General features: G+C 38.3%; 1 pseudogene across 1 annotated transcript; it reads right to left on the bottom strand.

The window, feature by feature from the left end:
* Positions 1 to 1,726: 1,726 nt before the first annotated feature.
* Positions 1,727 to 2,419, bottom strand: LOC309863782 (peroxynitrite isomerase THAP4 pseudogene; annotated as a pseudogene). Its single transcript has one exon. The product of its transcript is annotated as a peroxynitrite isomerase THAP4 pseudogene (transcript).
* Positions 2,420 to 13,183: the final 10,764 nt, after the last annotated feature.

Raw genomic sequence — 13,183 nt, 5'->3', positions numbered from 1 at the left:
TTGATAAGACTTGTGAAGTGACTAACTGTGTGGGGTAAGAGAGAATGTCAAGGCTGCCTGGGTGTAAAATTGGATGGATGGTACCTAGAAGACATAAACAAAGGATAGGTTGAGGGTTTTGATATTGGGCTTGTCACCTTAGAAGTGCTCTTTAGACATTTCTCTGATGTGTATGATTTATTAATTACCAGTAATTCCTTTAAGGCTAAGATGTTAAGAGGTTCTAGATCCATCACGTAATTTTTCAGTACTCGAGCCTGGCTGTACACCATAGAACATCAAGAGCCCATGGGAAAGGAAGACTCTGAGGTCAAATATCTATAGACTCATGGCAACAGCAGCAGTGATGAGACTCCTCCGTTGATAAGACCTGGTAGTTTGAGAGAAAAGAGACAGATGGAGCTGAATAAGGAATGCAACAAGAGAAAGATTTGGCCTAAATTATATGTGTAGATTACAATGTAACACCTTGGTAAAATGTACATTTTGATCAAAATTTTCCATAAAGTTATGCCTGTGGTACCAGATTTTGCGTTAACATAGGAACATTTTGAAAGTAAGACTGTTTCTGTTCTGCTTTTACTCTGAATGACTTTGTGTTCGAAAACATTGAAATAGATATACAAAGACTTTTATAACATAGCTTTAGAAGCCATCAGCACTTTAATAATCGAATACCTTAAATTAATGCATAAAGACTTTTAGAAACTTCCTTGCTATGAACAAGTTAGACAGATCAATGATATAATAGGAGAATGCAATTTGTATTCTATTGGAAATGCATTTTATTCTAAGAGTCCAAAATGTAAAAATATTTTCTCTTGTCCTCATTTTTTCAATGCAAAAATTGACTACTCTTAAGAGAGAAAAAAAGAATACCTCATATAAATAAAAAAAAACATGCAGTTAAAATAAAAAGTAAACTTTCAGTAAATTCTCCAAGGGCAACTTTAATGAAAAGGTTGCTAATTATAATTTAAATAGGAATTTAAACTGTAGAATGGTATATTCAAAAATTAAAAATAGCTGACACAGTAGAAAAACACCAAAATCTCCGTGGCAAAATAAACTAAAGTCTTAATTCTTGCTCCTGCAAAATCCATGACAGGCCAGGCAACCCTCTTCAATATAAATCCAATGTCACATAGAGTATGCAGTCTCCCGGATCCCAGGGTGTGGGCGATAGAGGTAGAGGCAGCTCACCAACTCATAAATGCCTTGGCTCAGAAGAGATTGGTATCATTGCACTTCCATTTCATTTTCCAGAATTAGTTAAATAAACCTAACATAGTCGAAAGGGGTACTGAGAAATGTAAGAAATTTGTAGGTATTTGTTAAGTACTAGTCATCTGATCTTTGACATGGTAATTTTCCCTGGTATATTCAAGTGTCTTCAGCTTTCTGTCTGGAGTAGTTTTTATTTTACATTAATTGCACCCATAGAAGCATTTTATATAATATAGCAAAATATTTATGGTTTTTCACCCCAAATCTGTTTATTGGAAGTTACAGCTTGGCTAAGATACCATCAGCTTTCAGTCCTATGCAGATACCATCAGCTTTCAGTCCTATGCATGATGGTGACTATAGGAACCTGGAATTGAGAGGTTTACCACAGTATCTGACCAAAAAAAAAAAAAAAAAAACATTTATCAAGAAGTTAGGGAGCACCTGATTGACTCAGTCAGTAGAACCTTGGCCTTTTTAGAGTAAAAAAAGTAGAAACTTTTTTTTTTTTTTTTTTTTTTTTTTAAATAAAGGCCTTTTATTTGTTTTTTCTACGCTGTTACAGGAACCTGTTGCAGCACTCTGGGGCCCACGAGGCCTGCGGCCACATCCGCATAGGCTGTGAGCGACTATGGAGAAGCCGAAAGGTCACGGGGTGACCTTCTTGTAGGTGATGTGAAGATGCTGTGTCATGGGCTGGGTAGTGGTTGCCATGGAGACCGTCTGTTCAAGTTTGCCTTCAGAATTCAGCCTGAATTTTCGGGTAATCTGCTCCACGTGGAGCTGCTTGGCGAAGGAGATCCTGGCAATGCAGTGGGACGTGATGCACAGCTCCTGCCTGTTCACCTCGCCGTTTTCCACCTCCACGATCCTGTGTTCTGGGCACTGACGAAGGCCACCTTGTTGGTTGTCGGGCTTGAGGCAGATGAAGCCACACTCCCTGTGCATGGATTTGCGCGTGTACGGGTGGAAGGTGTTGAACGAGAAGTTCAGCACAGGCTGGCCCAGGTGGGAGATGTACACCTCCTCCAGGTACTGGAAAGGCTGCAGCGTCGGGAAGGTCCCGGCTCCCGGTGGGTCTGACAGCCAGGTACCCAGCATCCAGGACAGCGGCGCCACCACGGGGTTCATCGTGGGAGGCTCGCGGCTGAAGGGCAGCAGGCTGCTCAGGTAGGGGAAGCTCACTCTCCGCAGCTCGGGTTCTACTCAGTCAGTAGAACCTTGACTCTTGATATCAGCATTGTGAAATTAAGTCCTACACTGGGTGTTGAGATTACTTAAAAATAAAATCTTAAAAAACAAGATAATTAGGTAATTGTTAAGTGCTTTCCAAAACATTTGTTCTGGGGACAGACCTCTCTTCTTTCTAAAGAAAATGTAATTTTTTTCTGGGATATCAATTCCATGCATTCCACCTCTAATAATGGCCAAGTTAGCTCTTGCTAGGCTGATCCTCCTCAGACAACAACTAAACATGCTGGAATACTTATAAAAACAACTATGGAAGTTCTTTGGAAAGCAAAGAACAGGAGCAAAAAGGAGAGGGGAAGGAAGGAGAAGGCCACAGCAAATTTTAGAGGGGAATTACAACTAGGAGGAAAGAAGCAGCATTGGGTGCATTTTCCATTTTTGTTTTAGGGCTTCTACTCTGAAGGGCCCTCACAATCTGCCAGGAAGCACAGTTAAAAATGTAATAGAAAATCCTGGGGTACCTGGATGATTCTAGTTGGTTAAGTGTCCACCTTCGGCTCAAGTCATGCTCTAGGAGTCCTGGGATTGAGCTCTGCATTGGGCTTCCTGCTGAGTGAGGAGCCTTCCTCTCACTCTGCTCCCTACCTCTCTTGTACTCTCTCTCTCTAGCTCTTTCTGTCTCTCAAATAAATAAATAATTAAAACAAACAAACAAAAAAAAAACAAGGAAGAAAATCCACTATATTTCTTGGCTGAAGAGCCAGAAGACAAGATTTGGGCAACCACAATCACTAGATAATGAGAGGCAAATCTCCAAAAGAAGACAGGCAGAGTGGGGTGGCTGGATGGCTAAGTCAATTTAGCATTCTACTCTAGATTTCAGCTCAGGTCATGATCTCAGGGTCATGAGATCTAGCCCCTATCTGGTTCCATGCTGTGTGTGGAGTCCGCTTAATATTCTCTCTCCCTCTCCCTTTGCCTCTCCCCCACCACTCATGTGCTCTTCCTTTCTCTCTTAAAAAAAAAAAAAAAAGTAATAAGAAATCTACTATATTTCTTGGTTGAAGAACCAGAAGACAAGACTTGGGGTAGCCAGAATCACTGGAAAATAAGGGCAAATCCCCTGAAAGAAGACAGGCTCAAAGTCTATATTAAAACTCTGCCTAAGTCCTTCGCTGACACCTACACCATGTATGTGTCAGTGTCCAATCACTATGATCAAGGCTAGAAGAAGTGCACAAAGATGTATGCTGCTGCCTAGGAGTGAGTTTGTTATTTGAAACAGACCAAATGAATTGCTTAACCAAACAACAAAAAACTACACTGATTTGGAGAGATATAACAGAATCCAAAATCTTCACATATAACATTTACAGGTTCAAGTTAATTAACCTATCAAGAAGTAGGAAAACACAATGCATCCTCAAGGGAAAAAAAAAATCAACAGACACTGATCCCAGGCCATCCAAATGTTACTATGAGGAGACAGGGCATTAAAGGCAGATATTAAAACTGTGCCCAAGGATGTAAAATAAATTATGTCTCAAAAAAACTAAAGATTAGAAATCCAAACAGAAAAATAGGAAACCTAAAGAAACTAATAAAATTGATAGAACTGAAAAATAAAATGCCAAAAATAAAATTATTCAAATAATGAATCTAATAGCAGAATGGAGATGACAGAGGAAAGACTATGTAAACCTGAAAATCTATCAATAGAAATTATGCAATCTGATAGAGAAAAATATTTTAAAAATAAGGAGATGCTCAGTAATTGGTAGGACAATATCAGCATGTGTAACATAGGTACAATTGGTGTCTCCATAGGGGAGTGGTGAAAGAACAAAGCAAAAGATACCATTGTAGAAATAATAGCTCAAAATTCCCCAAATTTGGTGAATGATAAGAATCTTCATATTTGAAAATTTCAGTAAATGACAATACAAAGAATAACATTCCTAGTTACATGACAAACTTTTGAAAAGCCATGATAAAGAGAACATCTTGTAATCTATAAGAGAAAAATCACATGTTAAATATGTTGGAACAATTATTATTCAAATGGTTGAAGAATTCTCATGAAAACAATAGAGAACAAAGAGAACAGATGAACATCTTTAAAGTGATGAAAGTGAAGTTATCAACCCAGAGCTCTATACCTTTATGAAAATAGCCTTTAAAAATGAAGAAGGAAAAAAGTTTCTGTTAAAAGAAAACATTTTTTTTCTTCAGCACATAGTCAGTCTATGAAATAAAATAGATATATTGAAAAATGGATGGGAAAAATTATTCCATAAAAACAATAAGATTAAGGAGATCAGAGTGAGTTTATTAAAGTCAGATAAAGTGAAAAATATCAAGAGACAAAGATAATTATCATAGATAAAGAGAAATAATTCATAATGGTAAGAGTTCCTTAATAAGAAAGACATAATTTCAAATGGGTTCATACCTAACAACAAAAATGAAAAGTTTATGAAGTTAAAATTGATGGAAATTAAAGAGAAAAATAAATAAAACTATATTAATGATTATAGATTTTAGTAGCCTTCTCAAAAATTGGTGAAGGAACTATGCCAAAAAGAAATCAGTAAAGGCATAGAAGATCTGAACAGTGTTGATGTTGTTGATAAATTGATATTTATTGAACTCTATACCAAGTAACAACAGAATGCTTATTCTTTACAAGTGCTTATGGTATTTCATTAAGACAGACCAAATGTTGGATAGAACTAGAGGGTATTATGCTTAGCGAAATGAGTCAATCAGAGAAAGACAACTATCATATGATCTCCCTGATATGAGGAAGTGGAGACACAACATGGGGGGCTTGGGGATAGGAAAAGAATAAATGAAACAAGATGGGCTCGGGAGGGAGACAAACCATAAGAGACTCTGTGAGGTGTGTAAACCTGGCAATCCACAGACATATACCCCTGGGGCTAATAATACATTATATGTTTATTAAAAAAATTAAAAGGAAGAGGAGTCAAGATGGCGGAGAAGTAGCAGGCTGAGACTACTTCAGCTAGCCGGAGATCAGCTAGATAGCTTATCTAAAGATTGCAAACACCTGAAAATCCATCGGCAGAACGAAGAGAAGAAGAACAGCAATTCTGGAAACAGAAAAACAACCACTTTCTGAAAAGTAGGACCGGGGGAGAAATGAATCCAAAGCGACGGGAAGATAGACCCCGGGGGGAGGGGCCAGCTCCCGGCAAGCGGTGGAGCAACGGCGCACAAAATCAGGACTTTCAAAAGTCTGTTCCGCTGAGGGACATCGCTCCAGAGGCTAAACCGGGGCGAAGCCCACACGGGGTCAGCGTGGCCTCAGGTCCTGCAGGGTGACAGAAGGATCAGGGGTGTCTGAGTGTCGCAGAGCTTGCGGGTATTGGAATGGGAAAGCCGGCTACAGAGACAGAGCTCACAGGTCGGTGTTACCTTGAACCAGTCGCAGGCTCCATGAGCTCAGAGCTCAGCTGGAGGTCAGGCAGATGGGAGTAACTGGGCGCTGTTCTCTGAGGGTGCACTGAGGAGTGGGGCCCTGGGCTCTCGGCTCCTCCGGGCCGGAGACCAGGAGGCCGCCATTTGTATTCCCGTCCTCTGGAACTCTATGGAAATTGCTCAGGGAACAAGAGCTCCTGAAAGCAAACCCGAGCGGATTACTCACCACGGCCCCTGGGTAAGGGGGGTGCAATTCCGTCTGGGGCAAAGACACTTGAGAATCACTACAACAGGCCCCTCCCCCAAAAGATCAACAAGAAATCCAGCAGAGACCAAGTTCACCTACCAAGGAGTGCGGTTTCAAAACCAAGGAGAGCAGCAGAATTCCAGGGGAGGAGAAAGCAAAGCACGGAACTCATGGCCTTTTCCCTGTGATTTTTTTTAGTCTTGCAGTTAATTTAATTTTTCTCTTTTTCATTTTTTTTTTTTCTCGCCTTCTGGTAAAATTTTTTTTAACTTTTACCTTTTTCTTTTTTAACGTTTTTTAACCAGTTTATCTAATATATATATTTTTTCTTTTTTATATTTTTCTTATTTGTTTTCTTTTTTTTTAATTTTTTTCTTTTTTTTTTTTTTCTTCCTTCCTTTTTGAACCTCTTTTTATCCCTTTCTCCTCCCTACGATTTGGGATCTCTTCTAATTTGGTTAAAGCATATTTTCCTGGGGTTGTTGCCACCCTTTTAGTATTTTCCTTGCTCCTTCATATACTCTTATCTGGCCAAAATGACAAGACGTAAAAATTCAACACAAAAAAAAGAACAAGAGGCAGTACCGAAGGCTAGGGACCTAATCATTACAGACATTGGTAATATGTCAGATCTAGAGTTCAGAATGACAATTCTAAAGGTTCTAGCCGGGCTCGAAAAAGGCATGGAAGATATTAGAGAAACCCTCTCGAGAGATATAAAAGCCCTTTCTGGAGAAATAAAAGAACTAAAATCTAATCAAGTTGAAATCAAAAAAGCTATTAATAAGGTGCAATGAAAAATGGAGGCTCTCACTGCTAGGATAAATGAGGCAGAAGAAAGAATTAGTGATATAGAAGACCAAATGACAGAGAATAAAGAAGCTGAGCAAAAGAGGGACAAACAGCTACTGGACCACGAGGGGAGAATTCGAGAGATAAGTGACACCATAAGACGAAACAACATTAGAATAATTGGGATTCCAGAAGAAGAAGAAAGAGAGAGGGGAGCAGAAGGTATATTGGAGAGAATTATTGGGGAGAATTTCCCCAATATGGCAAAGGGAACGAGCATCAAAATTCAGGAGGTTCAGAGAACGCCCCTCAAAATCAATAAGAATAGGCCCACACCCCGTCAACTAATAGTAAAATTTACAAGTCTCAGTGACAAAGAGAAAATCCTGAAAGCAGCCCGGGAAAAGAAGTCTGTAACATACAAAGGTAAAAATATTAGATTGGCAGCTGACTTATCCACAGAGACCTGGCAGGCCAGAAAGAGCTGGCATGATATATTCAGAGCACTAAACGAGAAAAACATGCAGCCAAGAATACTATATCCAGCTAGGCTATCATTGAAAGTAGAAGGAGAGATTAAAAGCTTCCAGGACAAACAACAACTGAAAGAATTTGCAAACACCAAACCAGCTCTACAGGAAATATTGAAAGGGGTCCTCTAAGCAAAGAGAGAGCCTACAAGTGGTAGATCAGAAAGGAACAGAGACCATATACAGTAACAGTCACCTTACAGGCAATACAATGGCACTAAATTCATATCTCTCAATAGTTACCCTGAATGTTAATGGGCTAAATGCCCCTGTCAAAAGACACAGGGTATCAACATATCATCTATATGTTGCCTCCAAGAAACTCATTTTAAGCCCGAAGACACCTCCAGATTTAAAGTGAGGGGGTGGAAAAGAATTTACCATGCTAATGGACATCAGAAGAAAGCAGGAGTGGCAATCCTTATATCAGATCAATTAGATTTTAAGCCAAAGACTATAATAAGAGATGAGGAAGGACACTATATCATACTCAAAGGGTCTGTCCAACAAGAAGATTTAACAATTTTAAATCTCTATGCGCCCAATGTGGGAGCAGCCAACTATATAAACCAATTAATAACAAAATCAAAGAAACACATCAAGAATAATACAATAATAGTAGGGGACTTTAACACTCCCCTCAGTGAAATGGACAGATCATCCAAGCAAAAGATCAACAAGGAAATAAAGGCCTTAAACGACACACTGGACCAGATGGACATCACAGATATATTCAGAACATTTTATCCCAAAGCAACAGAATACACATTCTTCTCTAGTGCACATGGAACATTCTCCAGAATAGATCACATCCTTGGTCCTAAATCAGGACTCAACCAGTATCAAAAGATTGGGATCATTCCCTGCATATTTTCAGACCACAATGCTCTAAACCTAGAACCCAACCACAAAAGGAAGTTTGGAAAGAACCCAAATACATGGAGACTCAACAACATCCTTCTAAAGAATGAATGGGTCAACCGGGAAATTAAAGAAGAATTGAAAAAAATCATGGAAACAAATAATAATGAAAATACAACGGTTCAAAATCTGTGGGACACAACAAAGGCAGTCCTGAGAGGAAAATATATAACGGTAGAAGCCTTTCTCAAGAAACAAGAAAGGTCTCAAGTACACAACCTTACCCTACACCTAAAGGAGCTGGAGAAAGAACAAGAAAGAAACCCTAAGCCCAGCAGGAGAAGAGAAATCAAAAAGATCAGAGCAGAAATCAATGAAATAGAAACCAAAAAAACAATAGAACAAATCAACGAAACTAGGAGCTGGTTCTTTGAAAGAATTAATAAAATTGATAAACCCCTGGCCCGACTTATCAAAAAGAAAAGAGAAAGGACCCAAATAAATAAAATCATGAATGAAAGAGGAGAGATCACAACTAACACCAAAGAAATACAAACTATTATAAGAACATACTATGAGCAACTCTACGCCAATAAATTTGACAATCTGGAAGAAATGGATGCATTCCTAGAGACATATAAACTACCACAACTGAACCAGGAAGAAATAGAAAGCCTGAAAGACCCATAACCAGTAAGGAGATTGAAATAGTCATTAAAAACCTCCAAACAAACAAAAGCCCAGGGCCAGATGGCTTCACGGGGGAATTCTACCAAACATTTAAAGAAGAACTAATTTCTATTCTCCTGAAACTGTTCCAAAAAATAGAAATGGAAGGAAAACTTCCAAACTCATTTTATGAGGCCAGCATCACCTTGATCCCATAACCAGACAAGGATCCCATCAAAAAAGAGAGCTATAGACCAATATCCTTGATAAACACAGATGCGAAAATACTCAACAAAATACTAGCCAATAGGATTCAACAGTACATTAAAAGGATTATTCACCACGACCAAGTGGGATTTATTCCAGGACTGCAAGGTTGGTTCAACATCCGCAAATCAGTCAATGTGATACAACACATCAATAAAAGAAAGAACAAGAACCATATGATACTCTCCATAGATGCTGAAAAAGCATTTGACAAAGTACAGCATCCCTTCCTGATCAAAACTCTTCAAAGTGTAGGGATAGAGGGCACATACCTCAATATCATCAAAGCCATCTATGAAAAACCCACTGCAAATATCATTCTCAATGGAGAAAAACTGAAAGCTTTTCCGCTAAGGTCAGGAACACGGCAGGGATGTCCATTATCACCACTGCTATTCAACATAGTACTAGAGGTCCTAGCCTCAGCAATCAGACAACAAAAGGAATTTAAAGGCATCAAAATCGGCAAAGAACAAGTCAAACTGTCACTCTTCACAGAAGATATGATACTATATGTAGAAAACCCAAAAGACTCCTCTCCAAAACTGCTAGAACTTATACAGGAATTCAGTAAAGTGTCAGGATATAAAATCAATGCACGGAAATAAGTTGCATTTCTCTACACCAACAATAAGACAGATGTAAGAGAAATTAAGGAGTCAATCCCATTTACAATTGTACCCAAAACTATAAGATACCTAGGAATAAACCTAACCAAAGAGGCACAGAATCTATACTCAGAAAACTATAAAGTACTCATGAAAGAAATTGAGGAAGACACAAAGAAATGGAAAAATGTTCCATGCTCCTGGATTGGAAGAATAAATATTGTGAAAATGTCTATGCTATCTAAAGCAATCTACACATTTAATGCAATTCCTATCAAAGTACCATCCATCTTTTTCAAAGAAATAGAACAAATAATTCTAAAATTTATATGGAACCAGAAAAGACCTGGAATAGCCAAAGCAATATTGAAAAAGAAAGCCAACGTTGGTGGCATCACAATTCCGGACTTCAAGCTCTATTACAAAGCTGTCATCATCAAGACAGCATGATACTGGCACAAAAACAGACACATAAATCAATGGAACAGAATAGAGAGCCCAGAAATAGACCCTCAACTCTACAGTCAACTAATCTTCGACAAAGGCGGAAAGAGTGTCCAATGGAAAAAAGACAGCCTCTTCAATAAATGGTGCTAGGAAAATTGGACAGCCACATGCAGAAAAATGAAATTGGACCATTTCCTTACACCACACACAAAAATAGACTCAAAATGGATGAAGGACCTCAAGGTGCGAAAGGAATCCATCCAAATCCTTGAGGAGAACACAGGCAGCAACCTCTTCGACCACTGCCGCAGCAACATCTTCCTAGGAACTACGCCAAAGGCAAGGGAAGCAAGGGCAAAAATGAACTATTGGGATTTCATCAAGATCAAAAGCTTTTGCACAGCAAAGGAAACAGTTAACAAAATCAAAAGACAACTGACAGAACGGGAGAACATATTTGCAAACGACATATCAGATAAAGGACTAGTGTCCAGAATCTATAAAGAACTTAGCAAACTCAACACCCAAAGAACAAATAATCCAATCAAGAAATGGGCAGAGGACATGAACAGACATTTCTGCAAAGAAGACATCCAGATGGCCAACAGACACATGAAAAAGTGCTCCATATCACTCGGCATCAGGGAAATACAAATCAAAACCACAATGAGATACCACCTCACACCAGTCAGAATGGCTAAAATCAACAAGTCAGGAAATGACAAATGCTGGCAAGGATGCGGAGAAAGGGGAACCCTCCTACACTGTTGGTGGGAATGCAAGCTGGTGCAGCCACTCTGCAAAACAGCATGGAGGTTCCTCAAAATGTTGAAAATAGAACTGCCCTATGACCCAGCAATTGCACTATTGGGTATTTACCCTAAAGATACAAACATAGTGATCCAAAGGGGCACGTATATCCAAATGTTTATAGCAGCAATGTCCACAATAGCCAAACTATGGAAAGAACCTAGATGTCCATCAACAGATGAATGGATCAAGAAGATGTGGTATATATACACAATGGAATACTATGCAGCCATCAAAAGAAATGAAATCTTGCCATTTGCGACAACATGGATGGAACTAGAGCGTATCATGTTTAGCGAAATAAGTCAAGCAGAGAAAGACAACTATCATATGATCTCCCTGATATGAGGAAGTGGTGATGCAACATGGGGGCTTAAATGGGTAGGAGAAGAATAAATGAAACAAGATGGGTTTGGGAGGGAGACAAACCATAAGTGACTCTTAATCTCACAAAACAAACTGAGGGTTGCTGGGGGGAGGGGGATTGGGAGAAGGGGGTGGGATTATGGACATTGGGGAGGGTATGTGCTTTGGTGAGTGCTGTGAAGTGTGTAAACCTGGTGATTCACAGATCTGCACCCCTGGTGATAAAAATATATGTTTATAAAAAATAAAAAATTTTAAAAAAAGCATAAAGGTAGTAAAACAAAAAAAAATACTGAAAAATCCTAAAAAAAAATAAAATTAAAAAAAAAAAAAAGATAAAACACATGTTGGGCTAAAGAAAAGTCTCCATAGACTAAAAGAGGATGAAAATCCTACACAATATGTTCCTTGGTCATAGTGGAATAAAATTAGAATCAATAAGAATAAAATCTCTAGAAAACTTCAAATATTTGTAAATTAAGCTCTACATAATTCATGCGTAAAAAAAATCATAAGAGCCATTTAAAATTTTTAAGCAAAAGAAAATGAAAATACAACATATCAAAACATTTTCCTCTTGATAAGTAGTGCTCAGAGAGAAATCTGCAGCTTTAAATTATTAGGAAAAAGGACTAAGGTATATTAATGACCAATGTAAATGGAAGAAAATAATAAAATATAGAAATTAGTCAAATAGAAAAAAAATAAACAAATTAAGAGAATTGATTCTCTTAAAAGATCAGTCAATTTAGTCAACTTTTAACTGGATGAATTAAGAAAAAAAGAAAGAAGAAACATGAATTACCAATATCAGAAAAGACAGTACAGTCATCACTCAAATTCTCTCTATATATGAAAAGGCATTTTAGAAAATATCATGAACAACTTTAAGCTACCAATTTTGATAATTTAGATAAAATGTACAAATTCCTAGAAAATTATAATTAACCAAAATCGACACAAAATAAATAAGAAAATCTGAATAACTTTACAACCACTAAAGATAATTAGTTTATTCTTATCACAAATCTTCCCACCAAGAAAGCATCAGGCACATTTAGTTCTATTGGTGATTTCCATCAAATGTTTATGAAGGAGGGGCACCTGGGTGGCTCAGTGGCCTCTGCCTTCGGCTCAGGTCATGATCTCGGGATCCTGGATCAAGCCTCACATCGGGCTCTCTGCTCAGCAGAGAGCCTGCATCCTCCTCTCTCTGCCTGCTTCTCTGCCTACTTGTGATCTCTGTCTGTCAAATAAGTAAATAAAATCTTTAAAAGAAAATGTTTAGGAAGGAAATCTCACCCTTCTTACTCCTTCAGAAAATAAAGTAGGTAAGAACTCTCATCTCATTTTATGAATCCTGCATAACCTTACCACTAAAACTTGGTAAAGAAAGTAATTATCGATATAACTCCTCTCATGAAAATAGGTACAAAAATCCTTAACAGAATATTAGGAAATTATATCCAATATTTATAGAACATAAAAATTATTACTAATATCTGTGGCCTCTGCAGTTTATTTATTTATTCAACAAGTATTTACTAAAAATGGGAATTGAAACAAGAAGTTTGCCATAGAGCACCTGGGTGGCTCAGTCAGTTAAGTGTCTGGGTTTGGTTCAGGTCATGATCCCAGGATGAGCCCCACATCAGGCTCCCTGCTCAGCAGTGAGCCTGCTTCTCCCTCTCCCTTTCCTTCTCTTTCTCTCCCTCTGCTGCTCT

The sequence above is a fragment of the Mustela nivalis genome (assembly GCF_964662115.1).
Source record: "Mustela nivalis genome assembly, chromosome: 4".
Taxonomy (NCBI): Eukaryota; Metazoa; Chordata; class Mammalia; order Carnivora; family Mustelidae; genus Mustela; species Mustela nivalis.
The sequence above is the reverse complement of the archived record's forward strand: the minus strand, read 5'-3'. Positions and strand labels throughout refer to the sequence as shown.